A 21859-nucleotide genomic window follows, 5' to 3' on the forward strand; every position below is an offset into this window, starting at 1 on the left:
TTATTTTCAAATGCTGATACATTTCTTGTCATTCTAATGGGTTTTTTTTCAGCATTTTTGTGGATATCTTGGTCCTTTTGTTCACATGTCTTTAGTTTGACTTTACTTCTCTTTCTTTTTCGGTAACATACCTATGTATCTTGTTCTGTTGAATTATATTACTGTTTTATAGCACAAAGCATTTATGGAAAATTTATTTCTGTTTCCTATGTTTTCATTTCTCCAGGCCAAGGTAAATTTTTACTGCCTTTTACAAAACACATATTTTTCTCTGATCATTAAAAAAAAAACAAAAAACTTGTAATTTAAAAGAATCTTGCTCAGGGTATTTCTCTTTGCTCTGACATGGGAAGCAGATTCTTCTTTCCCTTATCCCAAAGTTATAGACTAAGTCCCCTTAACCAAGACAAAGCTTGGTGGCCTGTCATTTTCTCTCTTCTCTATTTCCCTTTCATTTTCTAAGACAATGCCATGGAAGGAGAAAGAGAACTCAGTCAAGGCAGGCTCTGTCATATCTTTTCTCATCTTGTACCATTACTGTGGAAAACATTTTTGGATTTCAGATTGTACAACTAGGAAACAGTCCTTATACAAGATAGACAAGAGAGCAAAATGCTATTCACTTCTTTATTTATTTATTTTTTTCTGTTTCTCCCTTGTAACTCTTTACCTCAACTTCATCCCAAAAAGCAAAAAAAAAAAAAAAATAGGGATATTTACTCAGTTTGCTTCACATATTTGTAAAACTCATTAAGAATTATCAGTGTTTTGTGAACTTATTAGCATGGCTTCTGAGAGCTATTTGTAGAGTTAGGGAAATTGCTACCTCTCAAAAATGTTTTTCTTTATTCAAAATCTATGGACTGGCTCTGTGAATTGCTGTTAAATGTTTCCATGGTAAATACCTTGTTAAACAGTGGACAGATGTTTCCCAGGGGAAATTAATTACTGAAAAAAAAAGAAATAAGGAAGGTGATTAGGAGACTGGAAAATTGCCATGTATTTGAAATTAGACAGTAAATAACCTATTTTATCAAGCAAATATTTCTCCTAAAAATCATTTTCCATCTATTGCCAGGATTCAGGGACTATTCTTAGTTCATCTCTGATTTTGCGTAGGACCAGTAGTTCTCAACTCTGTTTGCACATTCAACTTACCTAGGGAGGAAAAAAAAAAAGTGTCTCAACTCAGACCCAAACCTTGACCAAAGGAAAAAATAAAATAATATGGTGAGACTCAGGCATTCAAATGTGATTCAGATTAACAGTGAGTGTTGGAAACCACCAGCGTACACAACATTAAAGCTGTTTACATAATTTTTAAATATACCTTTGAACATTACTTTGTTCTACCCAAACTAATATTTTACTAAGTATTGGTAACTTTCCATTACTAGTATATAAGCTTCTCTTCTAAGATTTGAAAAAAAAACACATATTAGTTGAACGTAGCAGAATTTCTAAGAAAAGCTAATATTACGTGGCAGAGCAATTTTCATCAACTAAACATGTTCTATTGGACTTTTCATATACAGTTATGAAGTTAGTTGTCTAATGTCATCTACTATTCACAGTGTTACAATTGGGAACCACTGGTATTGTTTTACCAAAATTAAATCAACATTGTATGAGAATATCTAAGCACCTGTCCTTGAAGCAAACAGTTAAGCAAGACGTTAACATCCTCACTCCACGAACTCTGTTTAAAAAACCCAGTAAATCAGTCTGTAATGGATTCCAATAATATTTTTCTGTTAGACTTTTCAGTTCAGTTCAGTTCAGTCGCTCAGTCGTGTCCGACTCTCTGCGACCCCATGAATTGCAGCACACCAGGCCTCTCTGTCCATCACCAACTCCCGGAGTCTACCCAAACCCATGTCCATCGAGTCGGTGATGCCATCCAACCATGTCAGCCTCTGTCATCCCCTTCTCCTCCCGCCCCCAATCCTACCCAGCATTAGGGTCTTTTCCACTGAGTCAACCCTTCGCATGAGGTGGCCAAAGTATTGGAGCTTCAGCTTCAACATCAGACCCTCCAATGAACACCCAGGATTGATCTCTTTTAGGATGGATTGATTGGATCTCCTTGCAGTCCAAGAAACTCTCAAGAGTCTTCTCCAACACCACAGTTCAAAAGCATCAATTCTTCGGCGCTCAGCTTTCTTCACCGTCCAACTCTCACATCCATACATGACCACTGGAAAAACCATAGTCTTGACTAGACGGACTTTTGTTGGCAAAGTAATGTCTCTGCTTTTAAACATGCTATCTAGGTTGGCCATAACCTTCCTTCCAAGTAGTAAGCGTCTTTTAATTTCATGGCTGCAATCACTATCTACAGTGATTCTGGAGCCCCCAAAAATAAAGTCTGACGCTGTTTCCACTGTTTCCCCATCTATTTCCCACGGAGTGATGGGACCAGATGCCATGATCTTAGTTTTCTGAACGTTGAGCTTTAAGCCAACTTTTTCACTCACCTCCTTCACCTTCATCAAGAGGCTCTTTAGTTCTTCTTCACTTTCTGCCATAAGGGTGGTGTCATCCGCATATCTGAGGTTATTGATATTTCTCCCGGCAATCTTGATACCAGCTTGTGTTTCTTCCAGCCCAGCGTTTCTCGTGATGTACTCTGCATATAAGTTAAATAAGCAGGGTGACAATATACAGCCTTGACGTACTCCTTTTCCTATTTGGAACCAGTCTGTTGTTCCATGTCCAGTTCTGACTGTTGCTTCCTGACCTGCATACAGGTTTCTCAAGAGACAGGTCAGATGGTCTGGTATGCCCATCTCTTTCAGAATTTTCCACAGTTTATTGTGATCCACACAGTCAAAGGCTTTGGAATAGTCAATAAAGCAGAAATAGATGTTTTTCTGGAACTCTCTTGCTTTTTCGATGATCCAGCGGATATAGGCAATTTGATCTCTGGTTCCTCTGCGTTTTCTAAAACCAGCTTGAACATCTGGAAGTTCATGGTTCACGTATTGCTGAAGCCTGGCTTGGAGAATTTTGAGCATTACTTTACTAGCATGTGAGATGAGTGCAATTGTGTGGTAGTTTGAGCATTCTTTGGCATTGCCTTTCTTTGGGATTGGAACGAAGACTGACCTCTTCCAGTCCTGTGGCCACTGCTGAGTTTTCCAAATTTGCTGGCATATTGAGTGCAGCACTTTCACAGCATCACCTTTGAGGATTTGAAATAGCTCAACTGGAATTCCATCACCTCCACTAGCTTTGTTCGTAGTGATGCTTTCTAAGGCCCACTTGACTTCACATTCCAAGATGTCTGACTCTAGGTGAGTGATCACACCATCGTGATTATCTGTGTCGTGAAGATCTTTTTTGTACAGTTCTTCTGTGTATTCTTGCCACCTCTTCTTAATATCTTCTGCTTCTGTTAGGTCCATACCATTTCTGTCCTTTATCGAGCCTATCTTTGCGTGAAATGTTCCCTTGGTATCTCTAATTTTCTTGAAGAGCTCTCTAGTCTTTCCCAATCTGTTGTTTTCCTCTATTTGTTTGCACTGATCGCTGAGGAAGGCTTTCTTATCTCTCCTTGCCATTCTTTGGAACTCTGCATTCAGATGAGAATATCTTTCCTTTTCTCCTTTGCTTTTCGCTTCTCTTCTCTTCCCAGCTATCTGTTAGACTTTTACTTAATAATAAAAAAGAGAAAGAAAAATCTCTGATGTGCTTCAGAGACTATCTACCAACACGATATTATACTGTACAGCTTAAATCTGAATAGTGTGCACTTAAGCAATTTAAAATTTCAGTAGGTAGCATACTGTATAAGTTGCTTCTGTTGTATCACTTGGAGCTTGGAAATTATGTAAAAAATGATCCAATATAGTTTCATCCCAAGAGATTTACTGATGGACAAGGATGTAGTAATAAGTACAGAACAAGTTGAAAAGCATGGTCAAAAGTTTATGTTTGTCAGCTGAAGAGTTATAAATGAGTGTATCTGCTTTGGATCAATGGCCAGTACATTTTCTATTCTAAGATAATACTTCCAAACATCCTTTTCCAGATAGCCTAATTTGAGGGCTCAAATACTAAGCCAGGGCATTCATGAAACACACAACTGGGAGGAAACCAGTGAAATACAGTTTAGTTCTATGAGATCTCTCAGAATCACAATTTCAAATCTGTCAAGGGATTTTGACAATGATATTTTGTGAATCCTATGGGCCTACAAACCATTTATGAAATGGAGAGTAAAGACTTTGCTTCATGACTTTTTGGTTCATAAATCCCTGGATGTTGGTAGCTATTCTAGACTGACATATCTTCCTGAGAAGATTTTTTAGGTGTCCAGTTAATCAGAAGGCCATAAGATTTGACCTTGTCTTACCTAGAACTAGATCCGTATGTGATACTTATTCATTGCTCAATTCTTTTGAGCCTCAGTGACGCTATATAACTACAAAGATAAGAATACCTTCCTCACAGAGGTGTTTTCGATACCTATTTTTTTTCTTTGTGTTTGCTCGTTTTTTTAAATAATATAATTTATTTATTTATGGCTGTGCCGGGTCTTCATTGCTGTGTGGGTTTTCTCTAGTTGTGGCGAGTGAGGGCTCCTCAGTAGCTACCACGTTCAGGCTTCTCATTGTGGTAACCTCTCCTGTTGCAGAACATTGGTTCTAGGGCACAGGCTCAGTAGTTGTGGCACATGGACTTAGTTGCTCCGGGGCACGTGGGGTCTTTCGAGATCAGGGATGGAATCCATGTTGCCTGCATTGGCAGATGGATTCTTTACCACTGAGCCACCAGGGAAGCCCCTTAGGTACCTATGTTTAAGATAATGCTTTCTATATGGAAGATATTATCTGTCACTCAGTAGTTGCTGAGTACCTTAAAAATTTAAAGTATGTTATTAACAATGTTATTAATAATAATTACAATGATATTGTTCTCGAAATTCACTGACCCTCTACATTAGAATTTAAGATAATTCTAATCATTTCTAAATTAGTCTGCTGGAAAAAGAACTTGATTGCTAAAAAGGGAACTTATTTAAAAAGTAGGCATGGTTTTGTGAAATGTTACATTCAAACAAGTGCAACATTTGGAATTTTGTCTGGTTATACTTCTTGTTGGAATCCTACATATATTTCCATTTGCTTTTCATTATTTCATATGGTTGGTTTAGAAAATTCTTACCTCTGTAGATCAAGCTTAGGGGAAGATAAGCCAATACTTATGGTCAATTGTGGTCCAGTATTGTGGTCAATTTTAGTATGGATTAAGCAATCCATATGGATCCTTTGCCACCTGCTATAAGAGTCCCTTGGTAGATTCCAGGACTGAAAAATATTTCTGTTATGAAGTCTTCTAAAATATCTAAGAAAATTAAACCAATATTGATCTTGTTCTTCAGGAATGCTAAAGTTTTTCTGAACAGAAAATCTCATTAAGACTCTAGCAATTGCCCTTTGCTGCTATTGTTATTTTAAAATGTCTTTTGTACAATACTTTCTTCCCAATTAAATGGCCTCAAGTGTAGAGGAATCTATGCATTTGGTAAATAAAAATAACTGTGTGGCAACAAAATGAACCTCACTGTCATACTTTTAATGACTGGCAGGAAGGAATCTTTAATTTGTACTAAAGTATCTGACAATCTATAAATACAAACAGTACTTAGTTTCTTTTTTGTTTTTGTTTTTAAGGGTTGATGTTTCTGTTCTGTGTTTTTGTTTTTGTTTTTTTCCTACTCAATATAGATTCACTTAATGGCTGTAAAACATATTCAAAGTAAAGTTAAAGATGATAACTTTTGATGATTGGAACTTATTTTAAGAAATCATAAAATTGTTCCATGCATCTGTGTCTCTTATTCTGTCTCGCATATAGGGTTATCGTTACCATCTTTCAAATTCCATATATATGCATTAGTATACTGTATTGTTGTTTTTCTTTCTGGCTTACTTCACTCTGTATAATGGGCTCCAGTTTCATCCATCTCAGTAGAACCGATTCAAATGTATTTTTTTTAATGGTAACGATAACCCTATATGCGAGACAGAATAAGAGACACAGATGCATGGAACAATTTTATGGACTCTGAGGGAGGAGGGTGGGACGTTCTCGGAGAATGGCATTGAGACATGTGTATTGTCATATGTGAAACAGAGCACCATTCCATGTTCGATGCATGTGACAAGGGCTCAGGGCCGGGGCAATGGGATGATCCAGAAGGATGGGATGGGGAGGGAGGTGGGTGGGGGGTCCAGGAAGGGGAACACATGTAAACCCATGGCTGATTCATGTCAATGTATGGCAAAAACTATTACAATATTGTAAAGTAATTAGCCCCCAACTAAAATAAATAAATTTATTAAAAAAATAATAATAATAATAAATTACATTAATTTCAATATCTAAAAAAAAAAAAAAAAAAGAAATCATAAAAACCTAACTTTTTATGCCAAACGTACTTTTAAATGGTCTATTATTATAAGAAATAACCAAAGCCCTAAGAAGCTACAGAGACTTAATTAATCTTCTTTTATGGATATAACTAGAATTACAGTCCTCTAAACATGCAAATAGGGCTTCCCTGGCAGCTTAGCTGGTAGAGAATCCGCCTGCAATGCAGGAGGGGAAGATCCCCTGGAGAAGGGATACACTACTCATTCCAGGATTCCTGGGCTTCCCTGGTAGCTCAAATAGTAAAGAATCCATCTACAGTGCGGGAGACCCTGGGTTCAACCCCTGAGTTGGGACAATCTCCTGGAGGAGGGCATGGCAACCCGCTCCAGTATTCTTGCCTAGAGAATCTCCATGGACAGTGGAGCCTGGCAGACTACAGTCCATGGGGTCGCAAAGAGTTGGACATGACTGAGAACTAAGCACAGCACACAACATACATTCAAATACTGTCTTTAACTGTCATACTTAAGACTATTTTGCTTTTTTTTTTTAATTATCAGGACATAAGATAGCCCTGAGGAATAACTCATTTGAAGGAGAGACCCTATTTGAGAGCCCAAAGGAACAGCTTACCATATGGGGTTAGTTAATGTGAGGTTTCACTTTTTCTTGAGTTTGGGGCTACTTTTAAAAATAAACATATAAAATAAACAAGCAAAAATACATGATAATCATGCCTTTCTGGGCACAGCAGCAATTCATCTGCACTGAGTAACTACCAGAAAGCATTACTTGGACCTGACAGGGGCAACTATGAATATGTCAACACCTCCTGGGTACCAGGTGGACAGGATGCTGTCCAGCCCAGCAGTCACTTCACTTGGTGCCATGGAGCTGCACATGTACCAGTCACTGCCATGTGAGGAGGCACTGAGGAAGTGACAAGCTAATGGCTGTCAGTGTTTTTTCCTTTCTAGAGTAACTTTGGATTGGGGATTGCTTAATGTAAATATTTATATCCACAGAGACTAGCAAAGTGTCTAGTAAACATCTAACTTCACTAATCTACTTAACAACTGAGTATTAAACACAAATGAGAATTTTGAGACACCAAAAAATGGGCCTTCGTGTGTTGTGTGTATGCATGTGTAGGTATGAAGGCATATGGGCTCATACATAAGAAAGACAGACAAAATGACAAAGTGATAAAAAAAGATTGAGTTCATACTTATAGACTTCCTTATTCTTTTATGTTTTGTTTCTTTTTCATTTTTTTTTTAAATTATGAAAGTATGACAAGACATTTATAGGAGACTTGGAAAATACTGAACAAAGCTACATATAGTTCTACCATAAGTTACTATTATTTTTAAGTAGGCAAATTAAGATTTTTAGTTGACATTTCAATACCAAATCGCAAAAATTAATAGAATGAACAGATAGGAAAGTAGAAGAACATAACAGACCTGAAAAGTACTATGAGCCAGTTCAGTATAATTGAGATTTATACAGTTTTCACACAACAGCAGGATACAAATTCTATCCAAATTCCCATAGTAGACTTGCTTATTTTTGCTTTGAACCATACAATAAAGGATATAAATGGTATGGACCTAACAGAAGCAGAAGATATTAAGAAGATGTGGCAAGAATACACAGAAGAATGTACAAAAAAGATCTTTATGACCCAGATAACCATTATGGTGTGATCACTCATATAGAGCCAGACATTCTGGAATGCGAAGCCTAGTGGGCCTTAGGAAGCATCACTACAAACAAAGCTAGTGGAGGTCATGGAATTCCAGTTGAGCTATTTCAAATCCTAAAAGATGATGCTGTGAAAGTGCTCTACCCAATATGCCAGGAGTAAATTTGGAAAACTCAACAGTGGCCACAGGACTGGAAAAGCTCAGCTTTCATTCCAATCCCAAAGAAAGGCAATGCCAAATGATGTTCAACCTACAGCACAATTGCAGTCATCTCACAGCCAGCAAAGTAATGCTCAAAATTCTCAAAGCAAGGATACAGCAGTATGTAAACTGAGAATTCCAGATGTTCAAGTTAGATTTAGTAAAGACAGAGGAGTCAGAGATCAAATTAACAACCTCTGTTGAATCATCAAAAAAGCAAGAGAGTTCTAGAAAAAAAGCAAGAGATTTCCTGAGTTCTACTTCTGCTTTATTGAATACACCAAAGACTTTGACCATGTGCATCACAACAAACTGTGGGAAATTCTTAAAAGAGATGGGAATACCAGACCACCTGATCTGCCTCCTGAGAAACCTGTATGCAGGTCAAGAAGCAACAGTTAGAACTGGACATCATACAATGTTCAGTTCAGTTCAGTTCAGTTGCTCAGTCGTGTCCGACTCTTTGCGACCCCATGAATTGCAGCATGCCAGGCCTCTCTGTCCATCACCAACTCCCGGAGTCTACCCAAACCCATGTCCATCGAGTCGGTGATGCCATCCAACCATGTCAGCCTCTGTCATCCCCTTCTCCTCCCGCCCCCAATCCTACCCAGCATTAAGGTCTTTTCCACTGAGTCAACCCTTCACATGAGGTGGCCAAAGTATTGGAGTTTCAGCTTCAACATCAGACCTTCCAATGAACACCCAGGATTGATCTCTTTTAGGATGGATTGATTGGATCTCCTTGCAGTCCAAGGGACTCTCAAGAGTCTTCTCCAACACCACAGTTCAAAAGCATCAATTCTTCGGTGCTCGGCTTTCTTCACCATCCAACTCTCACATCCATACATGACCACTAGAAAAACCATAGCCTTGACTAGATGGACCTTTGTTGGCAAAGTAATGTCTCTGCTTTTAAATATGCTATCTAGATTGGCCATAACCTTCCTTCCAAGGAGTAAGCGTCTTTTAATTTCATGGCTGCAATCACTATCTGCAGTGATTCTGGAGCCCCCAAAAATAAAGTCTGACGCTGTTTCCACTGTTTCCCCATCTATTTTCCATGAAGTGATGGGACTAGATGCCATGATCTTAGTTTTCTGAACGTTGAGCTTTAAGCCAACTTTTTCACTCTCCTCTTTCACCTTCATCAAGAGGCTCTTTAGTTCTTCTTCACTTTCTGCCATAAGGGTGGTGTCATCCGCATATCTGAGGTTATTGATATTTCTCCCGGCAATCTTGATTCCAGCTTGTGTTTCTTCCAGCCCAGCGTTTCTCATGATGTACTCTGCATATAAGTTAAATAAGCAGGGTGACAATACACAGCCTTGACGTACTCCTTTTCCTAGTTGGAACCAGTCTGTTGTTCCATGTCCAGTTTGAACTGTTGCTTCCTGACCTGCATACAGGTTTCTCAAGAGACAGGTCAGATGGTCTGGTATGCCCATCTCTTTCAGAATTTTCCACAGTTTATTGTGATCCACACAGTCAAAGGCTTTGGCATAGTCAATAAAGCAGAAATAGATGTTTTTCTGGAACTCTCTTGCTTTTTCGATGATCCAGCGGATATTGGCAATTTGATCTCTGGTTCCTCTGCCTTTTCTAAAACCAGCTTGAACATCTGGAAGTTCACGGTTTACATATTGCTGAAGCCTGGCTTGGAGAATTTTGAGCATTACTTTACTAGCATGTGAGATGAGTGCAATTGTGCGGTAATTTGAGCATTCTTTGGCATTGCCTTTCTTTGGGATTGGAATGAAAACTGACCTTTTCCAGTCCTGTGGCCACTGATGAGTTTTCCAAATTTGCTGGCATATCGAGTGCAGCACTTTCACAGCATCACCTTTGAGGATTTGAAATATCTCAACTGGAATTCCATCACCTTCACTAGCTTTGTTCGTAGTGATGCTTTCTAAGGCCCACTTGACTTCACATTCCAGGATGTCTGGCTTTAGGTGAGTGATCACACCATCTTGATCATACAATGGGCTGGTTCCAAATTGGGAAAGGCTGTATATTGTCACCCTGTGTATTTAATTTATATGCAGAGTCCATCATGTGAAATGCCTGCCTGGATGAAGGACAAGCTGGAATCAAGATTGCCAGGAGAAATATTAAAAACCTCAGATACAAAGATGACACCACACTTATGGCAGAAAGTGAAGAACTTTGGGATTGGAATGAAAATATTGTAACCCTGCTTACTTAACTTATATGCAGAGTACATCATGAGAAACGCTGGGCTGGAAGAAGCACAAGCTGGAATTAAGATTGCCGGGAGAAATATCAATAACCTCAGATATGCAGATGACACAACTCTTATGGCAGAAAGTGAAGAGGAACTAAAAAGCCTCTTGGTGAAAGTGAAAGAGGAGAGTGAAAAAGTTGGCTTAAAGCTCAACATTCAGAAAACTAAGATCATGGCATCTAGTCCCATCACTTCATGGGAAATAGATGGGGAAACAGTGGAAACAGTGTCAGACTTTATTTTTCTGGGCTCCAAAATCACTGCAGATGGTGATTGCAGCCATGAAATTAAAAGATGCTTACTCCTTGGAGGGAAAGTTATGACCAACCTAGATAGCATATTAAAACACAGAGGCATTACTTTGTCAACAAAGGTCCATCTAGTCAAGGCTATGGTTTTTCCAGTGGTCATGTATGGATGTGAGAGTTGGACTATAAAGAAAGCTGAGTACCTAAGAATTGATGCTTTTGAACTGTGGTGTTGGAGACGACTCTTGAGAGTCTCTTGGACAGCAAGGAGATCCAACCAGTCAATCCTAAAGGAAATCAGTCCTTATGTTCATTGGTAGGACTGATACTGAACCTGAAACTCCAATATTTGGCCACCTGTTGAGAAGAATTAACTCATTCGAAAAGACCCTGAGCCAGGCAAGATTGAAGGCAGGAGGAAATGTGACCGACAGAGGATGAGATTGTTGGATGGCATTACCGACTCAATGGACGTGAGTTTGAGCAAGCTCCAGGAGTTGGTGATGTACAGAGAAGCTTGGTTTGCTGTAGTCCATGGAGTCGCAGAGTTGAACATGCCTGAGCGACTGTACTGAACTGATTCTTTTTTATTATTTTCTTCAGAATAATATGTAAGATGTTATCAATGGGAAGCAGATGTGCAAAATGCCACTAAATTTTTTTGAACTCTTATAAAGCAGTAGTCTTCACAATTAGGAACCTACACACCCAAGAATGCACAAAGATTTTCTAGCAGGTATGTGAGCAGGACATAGAAAGCTTCTTAAAAAATCAATTTCCAGACCCTTAACTTCACTATGTATCCTTTACAGAAATCAATCTGCCAGAGAACATCTGTGGTTTTCCAAAGTTTTTTTTTTTTCACCTCCCCTTTCTAAATTACTCTTTATCACTGTACAAAGGAAAAGGGTACATCTCATCCACCCCACATAATGTGGAACATTGCCACAGGTTGAAAATGCGCATAGGTCCCAAAAGAGTATTCTACTTAATACAATAGATATATTGCTTTTGTAGGGAGCATCATGATGGTAAAATAAGGAAAAAATATTGAAGAGGAAACACCTTATTTCAGCCAGGTAACACAGTAAGGGTACAGCTTTCTATACGTTTGATCTAACCTATTTATCTTAGAATTAAATAGTAAGATTCCTGCTATGGAAATTAAAAAAAAATGATTACATGTAAATTAAAGTTCAAATTAAAATAAACGCAGATGTTTGCATGGAAATCCAGTCTGATTTTAGCTAAGAACTGCTTTTATTATTTAGGTTATATGATGGCTTTTCCCCAAATTTGAAAAGACTAAATCTGAAGTTTTGATAACAAACACAGTAAAATCTCACCTTACCATTACAAGTGAAGTTCAAATATTTAAGTTGCACTAAAAGAAGGATTGAATTAATGCAAGCTCAACTAAATGACCAGAAGGAAGCTACTGTGAATTATGGAAACCAACAACATTTCCTCTGAGTTTGTGGTATCAGTGGGTTTCATTATCTGTTTAAAGGAGAATCTACTCAACAAAATATCAGAAACTTTTACTGTGTATAAAATTAAGATAATAAATTATTGATAAGTTTAAAATGTTCGAGGGCATACAGAGCCTTTTTCAAAATTCTTTTAGGAGATAAAACAAAAAAGTTTGAATATCACAGCATTGTCTTCAGTCTGGTTTCTAGCTTCATTCTTAATCTGTGTGATAGTCTTGTGAGCATTTATAATTGCATGGAAAGTCTTAAGTAAAACATAGTGTTGATAGCACCCTTTCCATTCCTCTCCATCTTTTGGAATTCAAGTTAGTAGGAAGTAAGGTAGAGACATCTGCATTTAAAAGAAGATTTCTAAAAGTTAATAATAAATAAATAAATTAAAGAGGCTCTCTATGTTTCAAAATGTTTGGCAGAATGTATCAGTTGGCCTCTGTTAACTTCTGACTCCATTAAATCATTTACATCTTATGTAATATTTTATATAGTAGGGTTTAAGTCTACATCTTGCTGTTTGCTTCCTAGTTGCCATACATATTTCCCCCCTCCCTTTATTCTCTCTTTCATGATTTCTTTTAGATTAGTTAATATTTTTTTCATATACCAATTTAATACCTCTATTGACATTTGAAACATGCTTCTTTGTATAACTATTTAAGTAGTTGCTTTAGGGTAGTGTTTCTCAATAGAGTACTATTGACATTTAAGGCTGGATAATTCATCATTATGAGGAGCCATCCTGGGTGTAATATATTCAGAAGCATCCTTGACTTTTGCTCTTTAGATGTCAGTAGCACTACCATTTCAGGGGACCAATAGTATTTCCAGATTTTCCAAAAGTACTGTGAGGGAAAAAAATTCACATGTTTAGAACTAGTTGGCTACAGGGTACAGAATGTAATGACAGTTTGAAACCAGCAACTCAATGATAATATTGGCATGGCCAGAAAATTCATTAGGATTTTTCTGTAAGCTGTTATGAAAAGCCTGGATGACCTTTTTGACCAGTCCAATACTCTACTCCTGTATTGACTACATTGACTATAAGAATTCCTTGAAATAAATATGATCATTATCCCCATCCTCAAGATGAGGAAAGTAAGGTATTGAGAGGTTCAATAACTTACCCAAAGTTACAAAACTAGAATCACCATAAAGTTTTCATTTTTATAAAAATGGCATACTTTTATTTTCAATTTTCTTTTTCTCTTGAATTTTTTATAGTTTGTTTAAGAATCTGTGAACTAATTCCCCAACTCCACTTTTTATTGTTTTTACAATTAACACCTTATTAACTGTGGACAGGTGTTTCCCAATGGGGGATTCAGTTCCAACCAGGTGTTAATGAAAAGAAACTAGCAAGTTTGGTTAATAAGACATGGGAAAATTGCCATGTATCTAAAATAGGACTGCAAATTAGCTTGTTTTATCAAGGGAGAGATGTATTTCCTTTTAAAATTGCTCCTTGCTTTCTGTCAAATTTCAATAACATTTAGAAATTCTTTGATTTTTACTTTAGTTAATGCAACATAAAATTTACTGATTTGATTTATATAAATATAGCCTTGATTATTGATTTTGTATCAAAATGAATGCTTTGTGACCTTCCTTTGAATATACATTGTTAAATAATATAATTTTATAATTAAAAAAATTAGAATGGGAGAAACATCAGAGGATGGAGAAACATATTAATAATGTTTCATGACAGAACTAATGACTTTTTCACTGAATATGCATGTTATTTCAGTCTTTTGCTATATGCAGTCATGGGATTACATAATACATCATGACCCTCAGTGAAACCAAATTCTTATGTTCAGTATTTTATGGAGGGATTGTATTGGAATTTCCTTTGAACTATCCAAGTTAATGGAAACTTGTTAGGCATCTTTTCACAAAGATGGTTAAAGCAAGTTGGTAGAATATTTCTCCCAAACTGATTTTGATTAATTTAAACATGAAACCAGAATATCTGATTTAAAATGAAAATAAGGATATAGCATTTTATGCCTATATGCTTAATAAAAATGAGAAATATCTACTAATTCTATAGAAGATAAAATGAGTTGTATACCTCTATATACATCTAATGGAAAATAAATTGCTTAAAATACACCAAGGAAAGTGTTGGACATAATAGTCAAGAGAAAATAAAATCACACATGGAATGTATACACACATGTATTTTGTTACATGATTGCATGCTTCTGAAGTAATCACAGATTTTGACAAGTTCATATTCTAATGTATTATAAAAAGTAAAGGTAAGTATTTGCAGTTTAAAGGAGGGTGGTCAAAATAGATCTCACTGAAAAGATAAAATTCAAATAAAGACCTGAAGGAAGTAAATACTTTTTGGTTTTCTTTTTAATGCTCAGACTAATTCATTTGAAATTTGAAAAGACCAGGAGGTAAGATTCTTTTTCCCTCTTCAAAAATGGATGGTCAATACTGTCAAACCCAAAGCTAAATTTAATCTATTGTAATGCTATGCTAACATTACCATATATCAAATACCTATATGCTCATGAGCCTATTTCAGGGATTCTTTCACAATGCCATTGATATTTTTTTTTTCTATTGCTGACTGAAGAATACGTGGTTTTAGTTATACTATAATTTTTAATTATATGTAAATATGATTTATAACTTACAGATTTATATTATAATGCACTTCATAATTATATTTTGAGGCTGGAAAAGATGCTTCAATCTTTATGTGCTTTTATTTATATATGGCTTGGCTTAGGTTCTTATTTGCCTATGCTTATCAGAAACATGTGTGTTAGAAATAACCTGTGTTAGGAATAATCTATAGAAGAAGGGAGATTTTTATTATATGAAACATAGATGACTTTTGGGAGAGCTGACATTTTATACATTAAATATATAATATACTATGTAATTTAATCTGATTTTCATTAATGTTATCTTCATCACATTTTATTCATTAATTTTTAAGCTTATTTTTTGCTAGTTTTAAATTTTTTGCTATTATAAATACAGTTTTGTCTATTATTTATTAATTCATTATTGGAGGCTTATTACACATGTATATTGATGTGTGTCTAGCCATGTTACTAAAACCTCTTATTAGTTACAATAATTTGTCAATTTATTTTCAATCTCTGGAGAGATATTTTTATTGCCCATAAATAATGACAGATTTCCCTTTCTTTTCCTTCTTTGGAAATATTATAGGACTGAGTATAAATGCTATAAGAGTGGTGGAATTTTGTCCTGTTCTTGATTTTAATGGGAATATTTGCATTGTTTAACTGTTATACATGATAATGGCTGTGTTTTGTCATATATGATAACTTTTCCTTTATTCATGATTTGAAAATATATTTTGTGAAAAATATGTGTAGAATTTCATCATATGTTTTACCTGCAATTGTGTTTTTGTAATTTTGATCTGTTAATGTAAAAGGCATTAATAGATTTTTAAGTGTTACATAATCTTTTATCCCTAGTTGGTTGTGCTTTCTTTTTATTCAGTGGTAGATAAATTTGATAATACAAAAAACATTTTGCTTTCATATTTACAAGAATTCCTCTCTCCTTTTTTCTATATTGAAGTACATCAATTTCTTCAAAATGAATTCAGTCATTTTTCATCTTTTTGATAGTCTATAACAACTTTATATCAAAGAAACCTCTGCTCTTTGAAGCCTTTGACAGTGCAGATCACAACAAACTGTTGAAAAATCTAAAAGAGATGGAAATATCAGACCACATTACCTGCCTCATGAGAAACCTGTATGCAGGTCAAGAATTAGCAGTTAGAACTGGACATGGAATAAAGGACTAGTTCAAACTTGGGAAAGGAGTAGTTTAAGGCTGTATATTGTTACCATGCTTATTTAACTTATATGCAGAGTACATCATGAGAAATGCTGGGCTGGATGAAGCTCGCACTGGAATCAAGATTGCAAGGAGAAATATCAATAGCCTCAGATATGCAAATGACATCAACCTAATGGGAGAAAGCAAAGAGGAACAAAATAGCCTCTTGATGAAGGTGAAAGAGGAGGGCGAAAAAGCTGGCTTAAAACTCAGCTTTCAAAAATCGAAGATCATGGCATCTGGTACCATCACATCATGACAAATAGATGGGGAAACAGTGGAAACAGTGAAAGACTTTTTTTTCTTGGGTTTAAAAATCACTGTGGACTGTGACTGCAGCCATTAAATTAAACGACACTCGCTCCTTGGAAGAAAAGCTATGATGAAACTAGACAGCGTATTAAAAAGCAGAGACATTACTTTGCTGACAAAGGTCTGTATAGTCATAGCTATGGTTTTTTTCAGTAGTCATGTACAGGTGTGAGAGTTGGACCATAAAGAAGGCTGATGCTTTCGAACTGTGGTGCTGGAGAATTCTTGAGAGTCCCTTGGACAGCAAGGAGATCAAACTAGTCAATCCTAAAGGAAAGCAATCCTGATATTCATTGGAAGGACTAGTGCTGAAGCTGAAGCTGTAATAATTTGGCCACATGATGTGAAGAGCAGACTCATTGGAAAAGACCTAGATGCTGGGAAAGATTGAGGGCAAGAGGAGAAGAGGGCGACAGAGGATGAGATGGCTGGATGGCATCATCAACTCAATGGACATGAGTTTGAGCAAACTCTGGGATATTGTGAAGGACAGGGAAGCCTGGCATGCTACAGTTCATGTGGTCACAAAGAGTTGGACACAACTGAACAATAGCAATTCCTTGAAGATTCAGTACAACTTATCAATGCAATTATCTGAGGCTGGTATGCAATTTTGAAATTAAATATCAATTTTTAAAAGTGTGGGTATTGGTAATTTCAGGTTTTCTAATTCATGGGATGTATTTGCTGATCACATTTTTTCTTTAAATTGATCTAGTTTACCTTATTTTCAAAGGTACTGTTTCAGATAGATATATATATATATATTTAAAAAACATAACTAAATATACCTGTAAATATACATATATATATATATATATGTTTAGAGTTATTTAAGTAGATACATAGATAGACAAAAGATAGATAGATACTGTTGACCTTTGGAAAAATCTAGGGTGAGGGATCAGTTGAAAATACAAGTATAACTTGTAGCCAGACCCCATGCACAGAGTTGCTCCATATCATTGTTTCCTCTGTATCTGTGGTTCTGCATCCTGGATTTAGCCGATCATTGATTATGGAGTACTATGGTATTTACTATTGAAAAAAATCTACATTTAAGTAGACCCATGCAGTTTAAACCCATGTTGTTCAAGAGTCAACTACGTATTCAAAATTTTTAATTTTATCTCTATCTCTAATTCAACTCAACTCTCAGACTAGTATATGACTTATTTGAACATTCTAGCTTTTATTTTTTTGTCCACATTTTCAAAACATGCTGTCTACTTTGGTAATAGTTCAGTCTTTTAGAATGACCAGATTTAAAGTGTGTTGATCAGTCGCATTACTGTGTTCATTTTTAAAAATGATGTCTACTTTATTAACTTCTTTTCTTTTAGTTATTAGAAAAATTCAGAGATGAGAAGAGAGATTGTGGCTGCAACCCATGATGAAGCATGAGTAAAGTGATTAATGAAAGTAAGTATTGTTATTTCATTCAATAGGCACTGGGGAGTTAGAACCAATGGCTTTTGGCCACCACTCATCTTGTTTGGTCAGTTGTCTCTCATGCCTATGCCAGAAGCATTTGATCATTATTTGCATTATTACTCCCACTCACAAAACTGACAGTGAAACTGGATTTTAATAAGGCAGTATAATGGATGTAGGAATTTCATTTTTAAATCATCCAAAAAATTAAGTTTAAATATAGTCAAATATATGTCGTGTAACTTTCACTTAATCTGAGGACAGACACATGAGTGGGTCTTCGATGTCTCCAGAAAAATAAACTATGTGAATACAATTACCACATTGAAAATATTCCTCCAAAGTTTTAATTCCCTATCATTTCTCCTCCATTTGTCTGAAGCTGCTATTGGAATTTATAATAATTCATTTATATAAAAATCCTTTTCTTAGTTCCAAACAGTGTGAATATTCTTATTTAGATTAAAAGTGTACTCCTATGAAAATTTTAGAGGGAAATAACTCAGAAAACAATAAAAAAACTCCCTGAAGCCAAAAACCAGATTATAGAACTAATAAGCCCCAGTGAATTCATATGTGCTACAACTGCTGCAGAAATGTGAAAATGTCATAAGGTAAAATGCAATTTAGATACTATTCCTACTGTCTATGTGTTTATTATTTCTCTAATATTGCATATATCTCCCAAAATTATTATGTAGTGTGTAAAACTTTGAAGACCAGATTGCGCAAAGATCATTGTATAAAAATATGGACTATCAAGCATAGAAAAATGCATGTGATTTCCCTCCTGCCTAATATCCCACTAGCCAGATATAAGAAAATGTATAATAAATTTGAAAATAAGAAGCTAACATATTCTACTCCCTAAAGGACTTTAAACTTTCTAATGAAGGAGACATCTCCTGCTGAGTTTCTTGTCAGAAAATCCAACAGTTTTTGTAAAAATGAACAGACTCAGAAAAGGAAATTTTCAGGTAAATTCTTTGTGTAGTTTAGTAAGATATTTTTCTCATAAGAAGCACTTAATTCCTTCATTAAAAAGATCAATAAGGTACTCGAAGATATAGTTTAATGCAACAGCCATTAATTAGGCTTTGAAGAATACTGTATGGCTAGAAGAAATCATCAATATAAAAACAAAATGAAAATGGATGTCACTGGAAAATAACTTGAAAATGAATAATGGTTTCATTATGCACCTTAAAGCACACAACACTGTGGACTGAATATATGTGATCAAAAAGTTATCAAGGACTATGAATGAAAGATTTTGTCAGATACTTTTTAGCAAAAAGTTATGTTATTCATTAACTAGTGAAGGCTCCTCCACTATGACAAACATTAAAAACCAACATTGAGTTTGAATAAACCAAAAATTGTTAGCATGAAGCAGAAGGGTCATGTTTTCAACTGCAGCAATTAACTCAGAGCTCCACTTGTACCATCTTATAGGTAACAATTTGGAGAACACTTTCACACCCTCTCTTGAGTAAAACAAAAGAACTCTGTAATTGTATACACATCTATTAACAATGGTTAGTGTTTATTTACAAAATAAATATGAAGCAACTGAACTAGTTTGATAAACATGCACATTCTACTTTCTTTTATTAATGTTGGAGATTTTTCAATAAAAACTGAATCTTTCAGTTAATTGTTGTTTTGTGTAATTTTAACAACCTATAACCATTTTATGTGAGGTCTAAAGGAGAGAAGCATGAGTATGTGCTTAAAATAAATAATCTTTACACATGACTTAGCACATAATTAGATTTTTTAAATTTAGGCTTGGGGCTTTGAATTTTAAAAGTCATTTACCTAAAGTAATATATATCCCTGATATACCTGCAATGGGATCATGTGTCACACTTCCCTATTTCTAAAGTGTTTCATAAAATTCCCTGATATGAGCATTACTGGATATAATGATTATACCTTAAACTGATTAAATGTTTACAATGTCTTTTTTGACATAGCCTCCTGTAATAACTTTTAACACTAAGGAAAGATACACAGATAATATGAACACAATGTGAAGCTCACAGTCACAAAAGAACACAATGAGAAATCAATAGCTTTTCCCTTTTCACAAAAGAGAATCAATTATTTTTGCTTAAAAGCTTTGAATCTAAGAAATGGTCAATACACACACCAACCACTTCCTATGCCTGCCATTCCTTCTGTCTTAACCATCCTTGCATGGCTTGATGACTCTCAATTATAGGCAAAGAACAAAGAACAAACAATAAAAACATATGAGTCTTCTCCTGGAATTTTCTTTGTTTATTTTTGGCATAGAAAAAACTTTTTGACTAGAAGATCCTACTCCTATCATCTTGTCATTCTTTAAGAAAATGAAAGTGAATTTCTTATAATTTATTCAATAACATACCTGAACAGAACAGAGCTGAGACTCAACCATCTGAAAAACTGACTGGAAAATCATGAGCAATTAATTGCTAGGAGGAACAGTAGACATTCTCAACCCTGATTCCCTCATCTGTCATGGAAGAATTCTGAATTTCATCATGGTTAGAAGGTCTCACAGCTTTTATGGGCAGAAAGAACTGAGGATCCAGGTGTGATACCAAACTCAGAAGTTTTTACACAGTGCAATTTAATAAAGAAAGTAATGGATTAATGAAAACAGGATTTATATAAAATTTTAAAATCTCTCCATAAAAAGTAGAGTCCATGATTTTGTTTTTATTTATACTAAACCATTTATATAAAAAAAGAAAAACAAAAAACTTCATGACCCACATAGTCACAATGGTGTGATCACCAACCTAGAGCCAGACATCCTGGAATGCAGTCAAGTGCACCTTAGCAAGTATCACTATGAACAAAGCTAGTGGAGGTGATGAAATTCCAGTTGAGCTATTTCAAATCCTGAAAGATGATGCTGTGAAAGTGCTGCACTCAAATGCCAGTAAATTGGGAAAACCCAGCGGTGGCCACAGGATTGGAAAAGGTAAGTTTTCATTCCAATCCCAAACAAAGGCAATGCCAAAGAATGCTCAAACCACCACACAATTGCACTCATCTCACACTCTAGTAAAGGAATGCTCAAAATTCTCCAAACCAGGCTTCAACAGTACATGAACCATGAAATTCCAGATGTTCAACCTGGATTTACAAAAGGCAGAGGAACCAGAGATCAAATTGCCAACATCCTTTGGATCATCAAAAAAGTAAGAGGGTTTCAGAAAAACATCTACTACTTCTTTATTGACTATGCCAAAGCCTTTGACTGTGTGGATAACAACAAACTGTGGAAAATTCTTCAAGAGATGGGAATACCAGACCACCTGACCTGCCTCTTGAGAAACCTATATGCAAGTCAGGAAGCAACAGTTAGAACTGGACATGGAACGACAGACTGGTTCCAAACAGGAAAAGGAGTACATCAAGGCTGTATATTGCTACCTTGCTTATTTAACTTATATGCAGAGTACATCATGAGACATTCCAGGCTGGATAAAGCGCAAGCTGGAATCAAGATTGCTGGGAGAAATATCAATAACCTCAGATATGCGGATGCCACCACTCTTATGGCAGAAAGTGGAGAAAAATTAAAGAGCCTCTTGATGCAAGTGAAAGAAGAGAGTGAAAAAGTTGACTTAAAACTCAATATCATGAAAACTAAGATCATGGCATCTGGTCCTATCACTTCATGGGAAATAGATGGGGAAACAATGGAAACAGCGACAGACTTTATTTTCTTGGGCTCCAAAATCACTGCAGATGGTGACTTTAGTCATGAAATTAAAAGATGCTTACTCCTTGGAAGGAAAGTTATGACCAACCTAGATAGCATATTAAAAAGCAGAGACATTACTTTGCCAACAAAGGTCCATCTAGTCAAAGCTATAGTTTTTCAAGTAGTCATGTATGGATGTGAAATTTGGACTATAAAGAAAGCTGAGCACCAAAGAATTGATGCTTTTGAACTGTGGTGTTGGAGAAGACTCTTGAGAG

General features: G+C 35.8%; 1 long non-coding RNA gene across 1 annotated transcript; it reads left to right on the plus strand.

Annotated features, from left to right (window-relative positions):
- Positions 1–10803: 10803 nt before the first annotated feature.
- LOC145539008 (uncharacterized) lies at positions 10804–19020 on the plus strand. Its single transcript, XR_014077499.1, has 4 exons — positions 10804–11523; positions 15863–17044; positions 17785–17863; positions 18749–19020. It is a non-coding gene; the product is annotated as an uncharacterized LOC145539008 (long non-coding RNA).
- The last annotated feature ends 2839 nt before the right edge of the window (positions 19021–21859 follow it).

This window comes from Giraffa tippelskirchi, chromosome 2 (assembly GCF_054371585.1).
Source record: "Giraffa tippelskirchi isolate mGirTip1 chromosome 2, T2T-mGirTip1v1.2.pri, whole genome shotgun sequence".
Taxonomy (NCBI): Eukaryota; Metazoa; Chordata; class Mammalia; order Artiodactyla; family Giraffidae; genus Giraffa; species Giraffa tippelskirchi.